Source organism: Homalodisca vitripennis, chromosome 2, assembly GCF_021130785.1.
Source record: "Homalodisca vitripennis isolate AUS2020 chromosome 2, UT_GWSS_2.1, whole genome shotgun sequence".
Classification (NCBI taxonomy): Eukaryota; Metazoa; Arthropoda; class Insecta; order Hemiptera; family Cicadellidae; genus Homalodisca; species Homalodisca vitripennis.
In genome coordinates, this window is record NC_060208.1 from 35762283 (window position 1) to 35783187 (window position 20905).

The 20905-nt window shown below is 32.6% G+C and overlaps 4 non-coding genes across 4 annotated transcripts; all 4 read right to left on the minus strand.

Moving 5' to 3' along the window:
* Positions 1–409: 409 nt before the first annotated feature.
* LOC124356384 lies at positions 410–491 on the minus strand. The gene has a single exon (XR_006921867.1). It is a non-coding gene; the product is annotated as a small nucleolar RNA snR60/Z15/Z230/Z193/J17 (small nucleolar RNA).
* A 2350-nt stretch (positions 492–2841) lies between these two features.
* Positions 2842–2923, minus strand: LOC124356385. The gene has a single exon (XR_006921868.1). It is a non-coding gene; the product is annotated as a small nucleolar RNA snR60/Z15/Z230/Z193/J17 (small nucleolar RNA).
* Positions 2924–10232: 7309 nt separating this feature from the next.
* Positions 10233–10359, minus strand: LOC124356382. The gene has a single exon (XR_006921865.1). It is a non-coding gene; the product is annotated as a small nucleolar RNA SNORA57 (small nucleolar RNA).
* Positions 10360–11268: 909 nt separating this feature from the next.
* LOC124356383 lies at positions 11269–11395 on the minus strand. Its single transcript, XR_006921866.1, has one exon. It is a non-coding gene; the product is annotated as a small nucleolar RNA SNORA57 (small nucleolar RNA).
* Positions 11396–20905: the final 9510 nt, after the last annotated feature.

The window sequence follows — 20905 nt, forward strand, 5'->3', positions numbered from 1 at the left end:
TACGTTGTAAAAGGTCAAATCATAATTACAGAAATAAGATTCATTAGATATAAAATTGTTACTAAGGCAGTGCCTTTAAGGACTATTTGTTTCACGAGATGTTGAATCAAGTCTCAGTTTTTAAGTTAGCATCAATGAAACTCAGCCCCGAAAGATGTATTTATAAGCATCATGGACTTGATAGCAACTTCTCTTGACAGTAGGTAATCTTATATTAGTTCATAGTTTTAGTCAAGTAAAGGAAATTTAACTTACCCTTTGGGGACATTCCAGCTATTTCTTCAACCCATTATCCTGATTTTTCCTTCACGTTCCTTAACATAGAGAACGACCTGAAAGCAAAAGTACATGATATAGTAAAATTCAATTAAAATAATCAAAAATTATTAGCTTTACACTACCAAAGTTTCAGTTCCATCAGATAGGAGCGAAAGACAATTAAAATTAATAATCAGGATTCATTTGAACTATGTTATCGTCATTTGGAACTTTCCACTATACATGAAAACACTTTGGAACTAAACATCCACAAAAGCATACTAGTATCAATATTTCAGCACTACGATAGTCACATTTTGTTTAATAAAGGCATTATAACCAATTTTTCTAATTTAACCCATTGGCGACGGATGACGTATATTGCCCGTCATCATGTATACAGCGCGTAAAAGACGGATGACGGACAGTGTCCGTCATGAATTTTGGGATTTGTTCAATCGATATAATTCTCGGTTATTTGTATGGTTATTCCGTTCACCAACAAGCGATCGATAGTTGAATCGTATTATTCGGTATCTAACATCCGAATACAAGAAACTGAATGCAAAAACCGAACATAAACCTGAATACCGTAACTGTTTGCAATAGAAACAGCGATCAGTCGAGCAACATGGCGTCTCGCGATGAAGTGTTTCTCCGTTCGTCGGAGTTATCTGCGTATGTGGATAATGTACTGAATGAAAGTGATAGTGATAGTGGTGATTTAGATGGCGAAACTGTGAATATCAATGACGATAATGATGAAATCAGTGACAATGACGGGCGAAGTGATAGTAGTGATGACGATGACGACAATGACAATAGGCCTAAACCTCCAAACTTGGACCTGGACAAATGACACAAACACAGTAAGGCAAATCAACTTTACTGGAAATTCAGGTTATAAATCCAATTGTTTCCAGGCAATTGAATGCTGATTGTACAGAGCTAGATGTATTGAATCAATTTCTAACCAATGAGTTCTGGGATAAAGTTGTAAGTGAAACTAACAAGTATGCTAGGGAGAAAATTCTTGGTGGAGGTGATGTTAGGCCTAATAATAATTGGACTGATGTAACCAAGGATGAAATGAAGGCTTACTTTAGCCTTGTTGTTTTGATGTCACAAAACCCAAAACAAAAAGTAACTGACTATTGGTCTCGCAGACAAATAATTCATTGTCCTATCTATAGTGAGGTTATGTCACGCGACAGATTCAAATCTATTTCTAGATACTTACACTTTTCATCCTCACTTCTGCAAACTGACAAACTAAGGAAAATCGACCAGTTGTTGAATTACTTTTGTCATCATTCAAAAGGGTATTCAAACCTGGAAAGTTTTGTTGTATTGACGAAAGTTTGATGTCCTTCCGAGGAAGGTTAGCCTACATCCAATTCAACCCTTCAAAAAGGGCTAGGTTTGGAATTAAGATTTATAAGGTATGTGATTCTGTAACAGGGTACTGCTACAATTTTCAAGATATACACTGGGAAGGAAATTACCAATGACACTACAATGCTAGTTAGTGAACAAGTTGTTTTGACAATGACAGAAGACTTAGTTGGTGAAGGTCGACTTATGTTTATGGGACAATTGGTATTCATCGCCAAACCTTTTTTTGGAGCTCCTAAACAGAGATACTTATTGCAATTGGTACATTGAGAGCCAATAGAAAAATGTTCCCAAGGAAATAAAAAAAGAAAAAACTGAAGAAAGGAGAAATAACATTTCGCTCAAGTAATAACATGTTGTGTCTGAAATGGAAAGATAGGAAGGATGTGACAATGCTTTCAACATACCACGAGAGACCAGATTTCCAAGAAGTAACTTCTCAGCGAGAAAGTAGAAAACAAAATCCAGTAGTAAGCCTCAAACCAAATGTTGTTGTAGATTACAACAAGTATATGTGTGGGGTAGACAAGCAGGACCAAAAACTTTCCCTCCTTTCCAGTAATGCGTAGGAGTGCCAAAGGGTACAAAAAAATATTTTTTTTTTTCCTTTTTGATATTGCATTATGTAATGCTAGTATTGTACAACAACTTGGTCACTAAAAAGAAAATTCATCTTTCAGAATTTAGGCTAAACATTGTTGACCAGTTACTATCAACAGTTCAGCTTCCTGATAGGCCTACAGGAGGGAGGCCTTCACTAGACCAACCAATGAGGCTACAATGTAAACAATGGGGACATTTCATTGAAAAAATTCCTCCAACAAACAAAGCTAGACCATCCAAAAGATGTAAAGTGTGTTATGATCACGGAAGGCGATCAGAAACAATTTACCAATGTAAAAAATGTAAAGTTCCTTTACATTTGGAGAACTGTTTTGAAATTTTTCATATACAGTAAATAAATACTAAAAAAAGTAAAAATGTATTTGTAATTATTTGTAAATATATACCACACATGAATTCCACAACAAAAACTTTTTACAGGTAAGTTATACCACCATAACTGAAAAAAACTATTAAACGTTTTTTAAACAAAAAAAAAACTCAGTCCTGGGTTGTCACAATAGCGTTAAAATCTCAGTCTCCAATGGGTTAAGAATGCATAACCAATCATTCAAATAAATTAGGCAATTCCATCAGATAGGAGCGAAAGACAATTTAAATGAATAATCAGGATTCATTTGAACTATGTTATCTTCATTTGGAATGCCAACAGCTCAGCAGCCTCGATTCTCTTTACAAATTAAAAATTTATATAGGGAATTTTATTTTTGTGAAATAAAACTGGACTCAATTGAATTACTTATTACTACATGAAATATGAAGAGAACAACAAATTCTAATCTAAAGGAAAAACTGGAAAATCTAAAGGAAAAAATAAACAAGAAAAAACTCTAATCTACGAATTTTAGGATGACAATGTCGCACTCAAACCCTTAGGCCAACGGAGATAACTCCCGAGGCCTTACACAGGAGTGCTTTAATATTCCCACACTTAGCACACTGTCGTAAGTATCAAACTCATACAGCCGGCTTAATAGTGTGGGGTGAGATACAATGTGAATTATCAATAGAGTTTACCTCAACCTGCCAAATAAACACGCCACCTTGTTAAAAAAAAACTTTAAAAACCAAACAGAAATTTTTTTAGAAATATTTATTTACAAAAAATGTATGAAAAAGGGTAACTTCAGAAGTGAACAATAATCACTAAGATCAGAAACTCTAGTCTGGCATGACAATTCGTTATCATCATTTGCTACCCTTTAAATTAATACTAGGTGATACAATATTTCTAGAACAATTTATTTTTTTAATTCCTTTATTTCTATGAAATACAAGATATAAACGGCAGTGAAACAAAATCACTGTGATAAGCAGAGAAAACATATAAAAGTTTTAATATGTCAAATAAAAATAAACCACTTGAAACTTCCACATCACAAATTTAAAATTCTATCACGAACATCTTAATACAAGTATATCCAGCTTGTAGAACAATCACTGGCTACCAATTTTAAAAGCAAATCTAAAATAAATTAATTAGCCTACATATCAAAACTACAACTGAGTTCTATTATTAGAATTATAGACTAAATTCAGAGATCAGAATCCTTTTGGCTTATGTATGGTGTATAATCATAATTGCTCATATTACTATAGTCATCATTTCTCCGATTCTATCCTGATAAGTGACAAAACGCCTGACAATAAACGCATACCAGTAACGATATTTCAGCACTAATATTATCATGTTTTGTTACATGATGACCAATAACCAATTTTTCTTATTTTAAGAAGTCATAAACATTAAAATAATCAGGATTCGTTTGAACTATGTTATAGTCATTTGGATATGTAAAAAAATTTTAAATCAAAACAAATGACCAAAAATCTATTAAAAAGGGTAAACTTCAGAAGTGAACAATAATCACCAAGATCAGAAACTCTAGTCTGGCATGACAATTCGTTATCATCATTGGCTACCCTTTAAATTAATACTAGGCAATACAATATTTCTAGAACAATTTATTTTTTAAATTCCTTCATTTCTATAATAAACAAAATATAAACGACAATGAAAGAACATCACTATGATAAGCGGAGAAAACATAAAAATTTAAATATGTCAAAAAGGGTAAACTTCAGAAGTGAACAATAATCACAGAGATCAGAAACTCTAGTCTGGCATGACAATTCGTTATCATCATTGGCTACCCTTTAAATTAATACTAGGCGATACAATATTTCTAGAACAATTTATTTTTTAAATTCCTTCATTTCTATAATAAACAAAATATAAACGACAATGAAAGAACATCACTATGATAAGCGGAGAAAACATAAAAATTTAAATATGTCAAAAAGGGTAAACTTCAGAAGTGAACAATAATCACAGAGATCAGAAACTCTAGTCTGGCATGACAATTCGTTATCATCATTGGCTACCCTTTAAATTAATACTAGGCGATACAATATTTCTAGAACAATTTATTTTTTAAATTCCTTTATTTCTATAATAAACAAAATATAAACGACAATGAAACAACATCACTATGATAAGCAGAGAAAACATAAAAATTTAAATATGTCAAAAAGGGTAAACTTCAGAAGTGAACAATACAGTAATCACCAAGATCAGAAACTCTAGTCTGGCATGACAATTCGTTATCATCATTGGCTACCCTTTTTACTTAATACTTATTTGATATTGTGTAAACAATATTTTTTAGAATAATTTGTCAAATTCCTTTTTTTCTATAACAGATATAAACCACAATGGAACAAAATCATTAGGATAAGCGGGAAACATTACTGTTAGAATATGTAAAATATAAATAAATTACTGGGTACTTCCAAACCTAAAATTATGCTACCTGCAAAATACACTTCTATACAAGTATGTCCTGCATGTATAACAGTAACTTTCAACCAATTTCCAAGGAAATAATCCAAAAATAGAATTAATAAGTATGAACCGGTTTGAGAATTATAAATTTAATTCAGAGATCAGAATCCTTTTGGCTTATGTATGGTGTATAATCATAATTGCTCATATTACTATAGTCATCATTTCTCTGATTCTATACAGATAAGTGACAGGTAAAAGGTGTGATCAATAGTGCCATAAAAAAATTGGAGAAACACCAGAAACTTAAACACAATACAAAGAATCTAGCAAAAGATCGAATGAGGAAATGTATTAGGAGAATTCTCACTGTCTGTCACAAAATGATCAGACTCCTACAAAAACACAATTGCATTTTCACCTCGGAGCACAACGCAAAAGTGGGCACCTAATCAATCATTTCCAGGTGGCACAGAAACAGTTTATTTAGTATCCAGTATAAACTCAAGAAATTATAACAATCTTGTCATATACACAAAAAAGATGAAGTACCATACATCTTCATAATGAATCAAATAACACCTCAAATAACACCCCACACAAAGTTTTTGTTCTAAGGCCAGTTGCACCACATTCAGATTCAAATATTTACAAGTATATATATTATACATTGTATACAATATATATATATCAATATATATATCACCTTGTGTTTTTTTTTTTTTTTTTTTTTTTTTTTTTTTTTTTTTTTTTTTTTTTTTTTTTTTTTTTTTTTTTTTTTTTTTTTTTGTGTAGAGTTATAAACGCTTATTGTAAGCATAAAACCTAAAATGATTTGTTTTTAATACAATTCGAATATTAAATTCAGAGATCAGAATCCTTTTGGCTTTTGTATGGTGTATAATCATAACAGTTCATATTAACTATTTCATCATCTCTCTGATTTTATTCAGATATATTTCAAAAGTAAAAAAATATCAATCAGAATAAAGTATACCATAACTATGACTATGATTTATATTGTGTGCGTGTGTTATATAATAATAAATATTTAGAATCACATTTTTTTATTTTTTAGTAATAAAATAATAAGATTATCAGAAATTCTGTTAGGTACAATGTAAATTGTTTAATCAATAATATTAACATAAATCAAAATAGAGCTCTGTTACCTTATCATATTTTAAGAGATTATAATTACCAGACATTTACAAAATGAATTTGAGTATATAATGATTAGAAACTCACCTGAACTTGTGGTATATAGTCTGAGCAATTTGAGACTACCCCTTGGAGTACCTAAAAAATAATAAAACAACATTACATAACTAGTATTAAAAATCTATTTAGTATGTATACATTACATTATTACATGAACCTTCAGTCCTGTTGAGCTTGATATTTTAACTTTCACAGAATTCAAGTTGGTAATTGTAATCATCATGTGGTTCAATGATAGTTTTTATACTTAAATTTGTTAAACTTCAAGGAAATGGTGTCCAAGAACTATTTTCTTTTTATCTCTTAATCTTGTTAACACATTCCAGACGCGATCTTTCACAACTGCCATGATGTACCTGATCAGGTATTTAAAGCTGACTAGCGCCAATAGTACCTGATCAGGTATTTAAAGCTGACTAGCGCCAATAGTTGACACATAGTTAAGAATTTCCGCGGCGGAGCAAGTAATTTATGTGATTCAATGTTTATTGAAATTAAATTTGGCTATTGCCATTTACACAAAATTTAATTAATGTAGATAAAGTAGTTTAACAGGTATTTCGTCTTCCAATCATATATTAGTTAGGTCATTTAAACGCATATGTAACATACAGCCAAATAAAAAATAATTGAATCGTACAAAGTAAGCGCTCTGTGGTGTAATGGTAGCACATCTACCCGGCAAGTGAGAGATCCGGGTTAAAGTCCCAGCGGAGCAAGTACTTCCTGTGATTTAATGTTTATTGAAATTGTCTGTGTTTCTTTCAGACTTTCAATGATAATTTTTGGATGATTTAATAAAATTAAAATGTATTATCACAAGAAACAAATGCCGCAACACACAACTACGTCATTGATGTTCTCCATTAATACTTAGGTAAAAGATACTAAGCATTTCCCTTTGTTCAAATTCAGCCAAGTGATAATCTCCTCAGGTTGTCAAAGATAATCATGTGTATCATCGACCAGTGCTCTGTTCTTGTTTCATCATTGGAGATAATATAAAACTCACTTTTTACAGAACGTTTTAAGAGTTCCAACTTGAAAATAAAGCACAAAATCATTAAAATTGAGACAAATGTTTGTTCTAAAAAGGTTCACAAGCTGAACTATTGATAACCTTTAATTAACATGCTGGGGTCTTACACCATGGTAGTTATGATTCTGGTTATGCTTCTTTGTTTGTTGCAAGCTAGATTATAAGGAAAACCCCAACCTACCTAAATTCTGGAATAAAAACAATGGATGAAGATAATTTATAATGTTCAGAGGACTTTGATTTTAGTGCTAACATTATGTAAAGAGCTGTGTACTCTCATGTACAAATTTAGATTTATCATCAGAATAATTTCTTGCAGTTCACTATAGAATGGCAATATAAAAAAATTATACAATACCTTTATGTTAATTGGTAAATTAGAAAATTTTTTCAAAAAATAGTTAAAAACACAACAGAACTCACTTAAATTTCATAAAGGCACTAGAAACTGCCTATGAATTTAAAAAAAATACTTCTAGAAGGAACTAGCAATATAACAGAATGATAGTATCGCCTCTACCTATGATTACTATTATGGCTGCAACTCCTGATTTTGTTACCTAAACCGCAACCACAGATTAACCCTCAGACTAATAATAAGCAACTCCCAGAATGATGCACTGGTTTTTGTCTCTCACGACATATTTTTCTGACATTTTTTTTAAATTTGTGTTAAATGCTAAGTAGTATCAAGTGTTACATATCATTTTTATGAAGAGAGAAAAATGAAAAATACAAATATGCACTTACTGGAGTATTTTTTTATTTGTATATAAATTAAAAAATGTGTAATGTAATTTTTTTTCTTTTCCAAGTTTCACTCCATGTAGCTTTCACATGACGAGGTTTCACAAAAAGTCTCATTCCACCAGTTTAAAATCATCCAGACTACCTGACAATGAATCTGACAAAGAAATATCATCTTGCACTTTATTTGCCAATATTTCACTTTTTATCAACAGAACTAATATTTTTATCAACCAATAGTTCACGAACGAGGATCACCCATTTTACAACATAACACTCAATTATAACCAACTAGCCTACACAATAACTTAGCTACAGTAGCAACAAATAACGTCAAGGCCATGCAGCACGTCACCAGTTGCATAGTCCATGCCGTGCGGCATTTGGATCAATATCAGCTAACTATATCAAGTGAATTGGTATTTATGAGTAGGTTTTCTACTTAAATTATAATTTGAATTATTCATTACACCCATAGGAGGGTGTTGCGGCTGAGACTCTACACCTAATTCCTCAATTTGCAGCAAGTAAATATTATCCCCCACTGTGTTATAAAATTATCTCAAACGAACTTATAACTTTACACCATAACTACGTGTATTGACATTACTTAAATCCTGGTTTGAAAAAGATCAAGTTACTTACTTTCCTAAACCACATCTTGGGACTTCTTTTAATCCCTGAAACAAAATATTTAAATACATTAAAATAATTATTATCTCAACATGGTTTCTATTATTTTCAAGCATGTTCAGAATGCTTCATAATCATTACATAATCATACGAACGAGACTTCAATCTGGTATTCATCACTTTGTCTACATAAAAAATGACAGCTCTGTATACTGTGATATAAAAGTACTTGTAATTTTTATAAAATTGGTAGAGTTGGCATATTGCAAATTATATGCTTGAGTTGCTAAAGAATCTATCCCTTAATCTTTTAAAACTATTTGCAATTATTACAAAGTTTTTAAAAATGTGTAAGGTTTCAGTTTTAATTATGCAGCTGACACATTTACTAATACAACCATATAATATTAAATATAATATTATTCACAAATAAACTGGGACTACAATAAAATATTATTTCCTACCTAGTATTACTATGGGATTCTTGAAAGTAATAAAATTTGTTGGAAATGTTTTATTTTAAAAGTATTTGCTCCTTCAACAAAACGCAAGAACTAAGCATTCACTTAGAAGTATACATTTTGTACAGAATTCAATGTAATTTTAAAAAGAAATAAAACACAAGAATGACAACATCGTGTCATAATAGTCTTCATTGACTTGTCACCATTTACAGCCCACACGATTTGGTCACATAAAATAATGCATCTAGAGAAGTGCATGGCAGAAAAAACTCGTGCAACTTGATAATTAACTTGCTTTAATGTACAAAATATAATTGCATCTAATATTATGGTGTAACAGTGTTACACGTAACGGAAAGCTCATTTTTGTATTCAAATCATAAGATATATATATACTTCAGATTGAAAAACTACTAATGAAGTTATTGTTATAGCGGCCTACCATTACAATAACGACTAAGTGCCCAGATATGTGTCTCTTAACGTTACGGTCACGAGAATTAGCTTAATGCTGGGAGGATTAAACAAACATGATTCCCACAGTTGTATTAATTTGCGTTCTTAGAATACTTTTACTGTTTATTATTATTTATAGCACTAATTTTAACCTGTTTTTTTTCTGTTAAGTAGTTTTGACTAAATTATAGCGGCTCCACCCCTACATGCTTGTTCTCTTTAATTTATATTGTTGTTTTATATATGAACTTTAAGCTTTCTTTCTCACTATTATGGATTACTTTGTTGCAAATGCATGTTATTTATTGTAATTAAATTTGAACCTGTTTTGTTTGTCAAGTTTATATACTGTACAATATTGTATTAAAGTATGTGATGAGAAACTTCAAATTCCTAGGTACAAACTGAATAAAAATAACCATACTAGTAATATAAAAACATCCAAATGTATGTGTGCGTGCGTGCGTGTGTATTATATTATATTAAATATATGTAACCCAATCCTTCATTAAATAACCCAGAAAATTAAATAATGTACCTTGCACTTATTAAGCATTTGATTATCAATATTAGGAAATATCTAACTTTAATTCTATAGTTGATTTATAACAACTGTAGAGGTCTTTGAGGATGGGATCTGCAGCCACACTGCAGACACCGAAGGCATAGACCTCCATTACTGTACCACCTGTGCATTCACGAAAGTTACAATATGTAACAACGTGCCAAATAGGTGGAAGGATAAAGTGTTCCAGTAATTGTGTATAAATTGAACGTAACAAGCAATTTAAGACAATTATAACTCTTCACATCTGGTAGTGTTTTAAGCCTAATTTATTTTTATTTTGAATTTACGTAACTAATTAGTGGGTTTTTTAAAATTAAAGTAGATTAAACTGCTTGTAGTAGTAAGTTTAAAGTTGTTTTAGAAACCCCAATTTTGACCCTCCGAGCGTCCATCATATTTCCCGAAACGTCCACCTGTTTTTGTAACTTTTGCAGTCTTTTTTTGCACAATTTATAAAAATCCTAAGAATGGTTTAAATATAGTGTAATATACATCATCTTTCTTGGAAAGAATCACAGAATGATTATATAAGAATAACAATTTTTAAACAAATTTTCTTTTTGCAACAGCCTGAGAAAGGGGAGAAATATTTTAAAAAATATTTTTTTAATATAAAGTATCCACATGTTATTGTTATATTACCTCTACAACAATTTCATAATAGGCAAATTATAACAAATTTAGTCATGAACACATAAATATACGGGGTTATGGGGTTCTGTAAATATATTCATAATGTTATATCATAATATATTCACAACAACACACTGAACAATTGCGCGAGCCCCGTCCCGCCCGAAATAACAGCTGGTATCGACCAAGAGGTATTCAAAGACCACTAAATGTAAAGAACAATTCACAGGCTTTCGTTATGTAATTTATAACAATGTTACGCGAATAATAGCGCGGGTTGAAATTATTTGATCGGCAAGTGCCCGCCGTCTTAAAATAAGACAGCGACGTTTAGTGAAAGGTGCCGTCGACTTAAAACAAGTCGGCAGACGCTCGTAGGGTTAATTAGAAAACCTTTTTTAACAGAACTAGTGAATAGACGAACTGACTATAGTTGATTTATAACGACTGTAGAGGTCTTTGAGGATGGGATCTGCAGCCACACTGCAGACACCGAAGGCATAGAGCTCCATTACTGTACCACCTGTGCATTCACGAAAGTTACAATATGTAACAACGTGCCAAATAGGTGGAAGTATAGTGTTCCAGTAATTATGTATAAATTGAACGTAACAAGCAATTTAAGACAATTATAACTCTTCACATCTGGTAAAGAGTGTTTTAAGCATAATTTATTTTTATTTTTAATTTACGTAACTAATAAATTAGTGGGGTTTTTTTATATTAAAGTAGATTAAACTGCTTGTAGTAAGTTTAAAATTGTTTTAGAAACCCCAATTTTAATTACAAAACTTTTTTAATAGAACTAGTGAATAGACAACTGACAGTAATGCATCCAGCAATCTACCATGGTAATGAACGAAATTTGTCAAGAACATAGTACCCTATCAGTAAAATAAAATTCTAAAAGGCAGATTACAAAATAATGCTTGAGCTAAAAAAAACTCACCTGAAAACAATTTTGTACACAACATATTAATTGCTTGAAAGGGCAAAATCAACTTCAAATTATCATTACTGAGTACAAGAAAAACAACAAGTCTGTCCATTATACAATCGTGTTTACAGAAAGAAAAACTTCTCTTACTAGCACCATACAAGAGAAAGAGCAGAATGTTTCTTGAAATTACACAACTAGCTCTAACCAATTAAAAAAGAAACAGTGATGTCAAAAGCCTAAAGGAAACATAATTATACTTGTAAAACAAATTAACTTTTTATTTGTAGTATGCCCTACTACAACTAAATCACATATTTCCATCCAGTTAACTACGATTAGATTGCTAGAACCAATTCACAATTGTGTATTTAATATTAAATGTATTTAGTAGAGATCCCTCAAGACAGTTACAGTACTATACACCCTGTCAGGTATGAGTTGGGTCTTTTGAACAAAATATTTTCTTTATTATCACTCATACTTTTCATATTTTTTAATTAATCTATCACAGTATTTTTAGGATAAGGTAGGAAGATTTAACGAATTCACTACGGGTTTATTTAACACACTTTTCCAGGTCTTGTTAACTGACCTAGTGACTAGCAATAAATCCTTTCATACAATATTCAACTATGGAAGTTAGTTAGGTAAGTATAACATACAATTAATGACTAGTAGATTTTCATATACTGTATTAATATGATACTCTAGTGATGAAAAAAGCTACCTTTATAAAATGTACTTTTTACTCTTTTAAGGATGAATGTGTCTCGACACCTAGTGATACAAATAACATGTTAATCAGCCATCGGCCCTTACAAATGATTTTACTCTATTTTTGAATTTTGAACAATAATGTTGAATCGAATTACATAATAGGCTCTTGTGTGGAAGTTTTTCTGCAAAATAAAGTAGCAATGCAGGCAAGGGCACTAACCACAGGCCTATGCACTACCCAAGTACAAACTACCTAAGGGGCCTACAGCACTACCCAAGGGCCAAATATACCACCTAAGGGGCTCACAGCCCTACCCAAGGGCCAGACACACTAAATCTAAGGGTTCATCAACGTTTATTTGATTGTAATAATACCTAAGCCTACTTACTTCACTGTTACTCCCACACCTACAAGTAGGGCAAGACACCTACCCAAAGGCTTACCTGCCTTCCTACCCCAGTGCTTACCTACCTTGACTTTGAAGCCTGTCCTTGGAGCTAATCACAACTATCATAGTCATATCCTAAGCAATTTCCACTTGAAAAATCAACAAATTTAATAATAGATAGTTGGTCTTATAAACTATCTAGTACCACAATAAAACAAGATCATGCTACAGAATTGAAATAAAAAGAAATTCTGAATAAGGCGTGGTTATTAGGAAAGAAGCATGGTCAATCTTCCTTGTATAGTAAAGTTAATTTTACACGGCTAAATATAAGTATTAATGCTTTACTTTGACCTAGCTGTCTTATTTAACTTTTATGAGATTAAACTAAATGACAACAGAATCGGAATTATTAATATACATACCGGCAATTCTCCTTCGGGATCCAGATTGAAAGCGATAACCATCTTCAACCGTAGCAGGAATAGAAATGGCAGAGGAAGCCTATGCAAGAATTGATGACGGGGCAAACTCAAATCCGGAAAAATTGGAATGGCGGAAACCAACCAAGCAACCAACAAGACAAACAAAAATACTTTCCTTGCCTTCTGAGAAAACATATTACAAAAGTAATTTAGTTGTTTATAAATTAACTAATTATGTTAAGGAATAAATTAATAATCTTAAATTACCTTACGATTAAATTAAACAATTAAAATTAATATCAAAGGCTCCATTTTTAATAAACACAATTACAAACAATTAAATGTCGTGATATCTTAGAAAACATATTGTTCTATACAACAAAATATAATCTTTATTTCACGTATTCTTGGTAAAACATGTTATGCTACAATTTGTGCATTGCTTAATACATGATCAAACACTCCAATAAATGAATTTTTTTTATTTTGTGAGGCCTTTCGTGTTTATTTATTTATTTATATACGAAGAACTCCATTTTACAGATAAGTACAACTAAGGCTGACACAAAAAAAGTGATCATAATCTAAGACAACATCAACGTTTAAAACTAAAACAATATTATGGCAGCAGAACACAAAATTATGTTGATTTGAATACAAGTTTTTGCTACATTTAGATTTGTCACAATATTATATTATCTCAGTACATGATCAAAGACAGAGAGTTTACGCATCAATAAAGACAATATCAATAATAATATAATAGTAATATTGAAAGAAACAACAATAATAATAGTGTTTAAAAAAAACAACAATAATAATATCAAAAACAGCAACGATATAGCAAATAATTAACGAGAATAAATGCTAATGTGAATACAATAATAATAAATAGCAAATTAGCAACAATTAATACTCGTATGAATACAACATTTTTGCTAGTATATAATAAAAGAATAATAACAATAATAGAACAATAAAAAAAACATTCACCGGGGAACCTGACTCTGGAAGATTCCTCTGATCGCAGATTGGCTGTCATCAAAGAAGTCGAACTGGCGACACAGCAGTTGCCCAGTCGATGTAATCGTGGAAGAGGACCGTTCATGATGTAGTTGGTGGGGTGCGACCGACCAAAAAACAGGTTGCATGAGCGGGTCAATCTTGAAGCACGTAGATCAATGCGACAGAGTAGGTCAGAACTATCGACCGTGCCACGAAGAACTCCCCATAAGAAAGAGCATCAGCTTGTTGCCTTCTAGTAGACAGAGGGAGAAGTCCAAGAGAGGCTTCAACTAGATCAATGGGTACATCAAGATAGTTATGACCCAGCCTAACACCGACAGCTTGGACGAAGCGTCGCTGGATCCTGTCTAGACGTTCAATGTGATTGTGTTGATAAGGGAACCAGACAACAGAACAGTATTCAAGTATACTCCTTACCAAGGACTTATATAGGATATTCAACGCCACAATGCCAAGACCACTTCTTGAAGCTCTTAGTATGAAGTTGAGCATTCGTAGGGCTCATATGCTTATAAGGGCTCAGATGAAGTCAATATGCTTATCAGGGCTAAGATCTGCAGAGAAGACGACACCCAGATCACGGACGATTGTACTGCGAGATAGAACAGTTCCACTGAGCACGTAGTCAGATACCACAAGAGGTTGGGCAGAGCGAGTGAAAGAAACCAGTGAACATTTGGCGGCATTTATGCTCATAGCGTTAGTGATGCACCAGTTCTCAATTAAGCATAGGTTCATCTGCAGTGTCTCAGTGTCAGAAGGGTCCCTAATAGCACGGAAGACCTTGACATCATCCGCAAACATTAGGCAGTCAACATTTAATGACTTGACCAAGTCATTAATATAGAAATTGAAGAGAAAAGGGCCCAGGCGTGACCCCTGAGGGACACCAGAAGTGGCGGTGAAAGGTCTTGATAGGGCGCCAGCGAAACTAACTAGGAAAGTTCTATCATTTAAGTAGGAGTGAAACCAAGAAAGTAGGCTGCCACATATACCATAACCGTGAAGTTTGGCCAGAATGTGCCCATGACTGATAGCATCAAAAGTTTTGCTAAAATCAATATAAACACTATCGACCTGGATGCCACTCGAGAAGGCAGACAAAATGTAATCCTCATAAACAACCAAGTTGCTAACTATTGACCTACCCCGGACAAAGCCATGTTGCTGCGGTGCTATGATATTTTTGAATTGGAAGCTCACATAGTCAAGAACTAAGCTTTCGAAAATCTTCCTCAGAACTGGCTGAATAGCAATGGGTCGGTAATTGTGGACATCAGAAGAATCAGACGACTTATGAATCGGCACAATAAAACAGCTCTTAAGTCCATCAGGGAATATACCATTCTCAAGTAATCTATTGAAGATAATTGTAAGTTGAGGCGCAATAATGGGAGCACAGAAGCGCAAGACGGATGGAGGGATTAAGTCAGGCCCAGTTCCCTTGGAAGTGTCCAATGAAGAAAGTTTTCTCTCCACATCCTCAACCCTGAATGTACAAGACGACATATTGATCTGGGTGGTGAAGTCAAAGTTCAATGAACACATCGTCAGACCCGCATAACTCATGGGTTTAAGCATTTAGTTTCCAATAAGAAAAGCTGGTAAAATGTAATTTGTGTATTTTTGGTCAAATGTGTGTCCTACACACAAAAAATATTAGATAGTGTAGGTATAATGCTCCAGCAGTCAATTTTTGTAGGAAGTTTTAAAGGTATATGCCAATACTCTTAAGGATTTGGATAGAATGTTGAAGAACATTTCTCTACGGTATGAATGTCGATGTGGGAGGAAGTTGCTCCTGTGTCTAGTGTTGTAGGTGTGACTATCACTTGCCCTGTTTTATTATAAATAGGTTTGTCTCTTCAATGTAGTAGTACACCAGTTAAGATTCTCAGCTCCAAGAATGCTGCTCTACATGTATCCAATAGTCCAACGTTTAAAACTCTAGTTATCCTCTTTTGTATAAGGAGCACGATTTTGAGGATTTCAGGTTGTAGGTTGTAGGTTGTAAGGTTACTTTGATCTCAAAGTATACACCATATTTGTCTAATCTTTTTTTATTACTTGTTATGGGCTGTAGATTGTTCAATCCCCCTGAAAAGTATACAAAAAAAAAGAAATCCTAATTCAAAATGGTATCATGATGGTCTGTTCTCAATAAAATGTGATCTTGATAAGCTTTATTACCTTCTTAACGACTCTAGTGATCCAAAGGGAATGATTAGAGAATTGTATAAGTTATCTAAAAACAGTACAGGTTAGAGATTCAAAGATCCAAGCTAGCATTCAACAATGAAATTGTAAACAGTTCAAATAACAAAACCAAAGCTGCTTGATCAATTATAAATGAAAATAAAGGGTCAAATAGTAGGCTTATTTCTCTGCCAAGCATCTCCTAACACTTTTAATAATTATTTTGTTGAATCTGTGCATGAGATCACCAATAATGTTACTGTAAGTATTAATGACCATGAGTTTTACTTAAATAGATTTTACTTAAAAAGTGAGATGAATTATTTTTTGTCTAAGCCTAGTTTTACCAGTAGAAAATTCTCAGTAGAAGAAGTGTATAAAGCTATTAACAATTTAAGCAGTAGTTCATCTCTTGATTTTTATGGTTTAAATTCTAAGATTTAAGAGTTTGTCCTGTGTACATTTGTTAGGTTTTAACTTGTCTTTTAAATATGTGTGTTGCTCAAGGGGTATTGCCTGATATTTTAAACATTTGTAAGGTTGTACCTGTTCATAAGAGAGGTCAAAATAAATCTTTGTGCTAATTATAGGACTATTTCAATTATTTCTATAGTGTGAAAGGTCATTGAACGCCTGATTTATATACAATTAACTGATTACCTTGAATTAAATGTACTCTTGTCTAAAAGTCAATTTGGTTTTCTGCCAAAACACAGCACAGTTAATGCAGTATTGTCTTTGGCTAGTGATTGTTACAAAGGCTTGGAACGTCATGAAAAATTAGTTTTTAGATCTTTTGATGTCTAAGGCTTTTGACACTGTAGACTCCTGTTGTTTAGTAAATAAGCTGGCTTTTTATTTTTCTGACAACTTAGCTGTTATTTTTTTAATCCTACCTATAGAGTAGACAGCAGACTGTATGTACTGATGGAGTTTTGTTTAAGATTCTCCCAGTCCATCTGGTGTACTACAAGGATCTATCTTGGGGCATACGCTGTTTATTTTATATATTAATGACTTACCTAGCAACTTAGCTAATTCCAATGTAAATAGTTTTTTATTCGCAGATTACTTAGTTTTAAATGTCAGGGAGAGTATCACATGCCCATGACACCCTAGAAGATAAGACAAAAATATTTGTAGACTGGTGCTGTGCTAATAAGTTAAGTCTGAATGCTGGGGAGGTGCAGGACTTAGCACTTAGCTTGTCACCAAAAAGGAAAGAAATCTGTGCTTTGTGAAGTTCCTGGACATATTTTTACAAACTGACTTAAAATGGGGTAATCATATTGGCAATGTAGCCACCAAACTAGCAAAGGGGCTCTTTTTGAGATCTTTAAAGAACAGTGTTGCTCCTGACATCCTTCTGAGCATATACTATGCTTACATTCAAAGCCGTCTTAGCTACGGTATCTCCTTATGGGGTAATTCCGGATGGTGAAAAGGTTTTTACATTACAGAAGAGGGCAGTCAGGTTAGCATGTGGCGCTCCGGATCAAACCCATTGTAAACCTTTATTCATATACCTAGGAGTAATTACATTGGCATCACTATAGGTTTTCTCAACCTTGTTGCATATTAAAGAAAAAAATAAATGTAATGACTGAACCAGTATTCACAGCTTTAACGTAAGATATAAAAATAATTTAAACAAGAAAAAATGTATGTACACTAGTACACAAAATAGTTTTTAATGTATGGGTATAAAAATGTACAATGTTTTACCAAATAATGTCAAGAAATTGTACAATAAATTTAAGTCAGCACTTAAGAGCTTCCTAGTTGAAAACTATTTATACGAGGTCTGTGAGTATTTTGACGTAATTAAATCTAACTTTAATTGAAAAATATTCTAGCCTTAGTAATCTTTGACCATTATTGTGCTGTACAGTTTTCAACAATAAAAATCTTGAATCTTGCACTGAAAATTGATGCGAGTATTGAGAGCGCTTTGCTTGTTGAACCCTGCGCGCGCGCTCGTGTGTGTAGGCTGTTCCACGTCACTACAGTTGCACTTAGAAATTAGAAAATGTATCCTCAGAAGGGGTATATACAGTTACTTTATTATTATTAATGGCATGAAAGAAACGGGCTCCGCTTGGATCGTTGATTCTACAGCCCAAATAACTGTATTTAATGTTAAGATTTCCAAGAATATTAGTTGCGGTATATTCATGAAATAAATGAAAAATATATTGCTAGTAAAATAAACGTCAAGTTACGACTTATATGAGCATGTTCTAAATTAAGTTCGATTACAACCCTTTGAATTGAAAAATGCATTGGTAAACATATTCTATGATGATCAACTTTACTTTATCATTGATTGGCAACATTACAGTGGAACTTGACGGCTGAGGCTCTTCATTAGTTTTTATAAAATTATTGGACATATTAACTGTAGATCAAATTATTTCTGATTTCCCATTTTATTCATCTCTATCACTCTTGGCGTCTTTTACAGTTAAGTTTACAATAAGTTTAAAACAAGTTGATCCGTTGATCCAGTACTATGGTTCGAAGCACTCATATTCCAAAAGGAAAACTAAATACCTACTTTAAATTCACATACGATACTAATATCTGAATAAAACAAATACCGACATTAAATATTTTGTATAAACTTTCACTGAAATCATAATAATATGCTACCAGTCTAACACAAATTCACTGTCAACTAAAAACTCAGTATATAAACCAGCTGTTTAGACGCCCACTAAACTAGACTGCAGTAAGTGCTGAGTTATAAGCATAAACGCAGTAAGTTCAATGGATTAACTACATTCTTGATTAGAATTTTGTACTAATGGCAGTCTTTCCAGAGTAATATGATACTTTTGACGTACTTACAGCAAAAAGTCCCCTTACATATCATTAGCTGTTGGAGATACGGCAATTTAAACTAGTTCATTGGATCCCCCATGGTTGAATGTAGGAAACCATATACAACTCAATATTGATTGTTTGGATCTACGGCACTTTTCCTTAGCTGGGTGGTATGGGTCTCGTCAAAATTAGTATATGTACGCGTCTTGGTCTTTTAGAAGAACGCTCCAAGTAATGATGTTGTCCTGCTCATTTGCAACACCTTTGTGTATAGTTTGCAAAAGTTTTTTTAATGCCCAAAGCGCTGACGTCGTATACAATTAAGTGTAGGTACATTGAAAGTTTCTTTTTACTTTAAAAATTACAACACATAGTTAGTGTTTATATTTCATTAGCTTTCTCGTTGCTTTCAAAGGAGACAGTGTACAATGAAATGGACATTTTATCTTTATGCAATAGACGCACTGCCTTATTCTGCTCGGAATACAACAGATACTAATTCTGATCGAATTTCTTCACTAGACAGAGAGCAAAAGACGTCCTTTAATACTACATTTTACTACTATGTTCTTGAAAAGTGTAATATTTAATAACCGAGTCATCATTAAGGGGACATGGTACACCCTATACCGACAATGCTAATTTTGCTATTTTTATGCCCATTTTTTTCAGAGGCCATTGGAGATAGACCTATGAAATTTTTACAGTTTGTACTACCTCTTTTGATTTACAAACAGACCTATTTTCAAATAAATATCTTAACTTTAAACCTCTCAAAAACAATTTTTTTAGAGTACCATTTTTAAGATTTATTTTTTAACATGTTTAATTAATATATTTCCAATAAAAACAGATACCAAGATAATAATAGGTATATTTGTACAAATATGTATTATAATTATGTGACAAAAATGTGAAGCTTCTATCTTGAACGGTTTCTGAGAAAACCGGGCATAAGTGTGCGAAAATGAAATTTTCTGTAAACGCAGTTTAAAGTAAGTGATTATACTAGAATTAACATTTTTGTAACGTAACAGCATTAAAAAATTCCTGGTTCATAGTCCTTGACCTTATCTTTCTCTTCAATCTTCCTTTTAGCCATCCTCCTTTGTTTCCTTTTCCTCTTTTGTGAATCCTGAACTTTCTTTTCAGCTTCATACACTCTTTTTCTATCAATTTTCTGAAGGCGCAGATTGCAATTATCACTGTATTTTAGTTTAAGAGCTTCTAGTTTAGGGAACATTCATTTTAGTTTAGGGAACATCTAGTTTCCCTAAAGCACCTTTGTTAAAAACTAATAACTGCATCATATACTCCTATTTTTAAGGTTGTCATACCTACAAATACAGTTTTTGGCAGGCTTCCATATAACTCCGTTCAATGACTCGTTTGGATTTTGGGTACGACCTAAAGTGCATCGACTTAGAAGAGTGTTGTTTGATAAGTCATTGAAGACAGGTTTGATGGCATTTAAAACTACTTCAGGAAGAGAGTGCTTGTGGGAATATGGCTCTTTAGTTATTTTTGCTCGGTTGAAACCGCACCATGAAAGTTCTCCTTCGG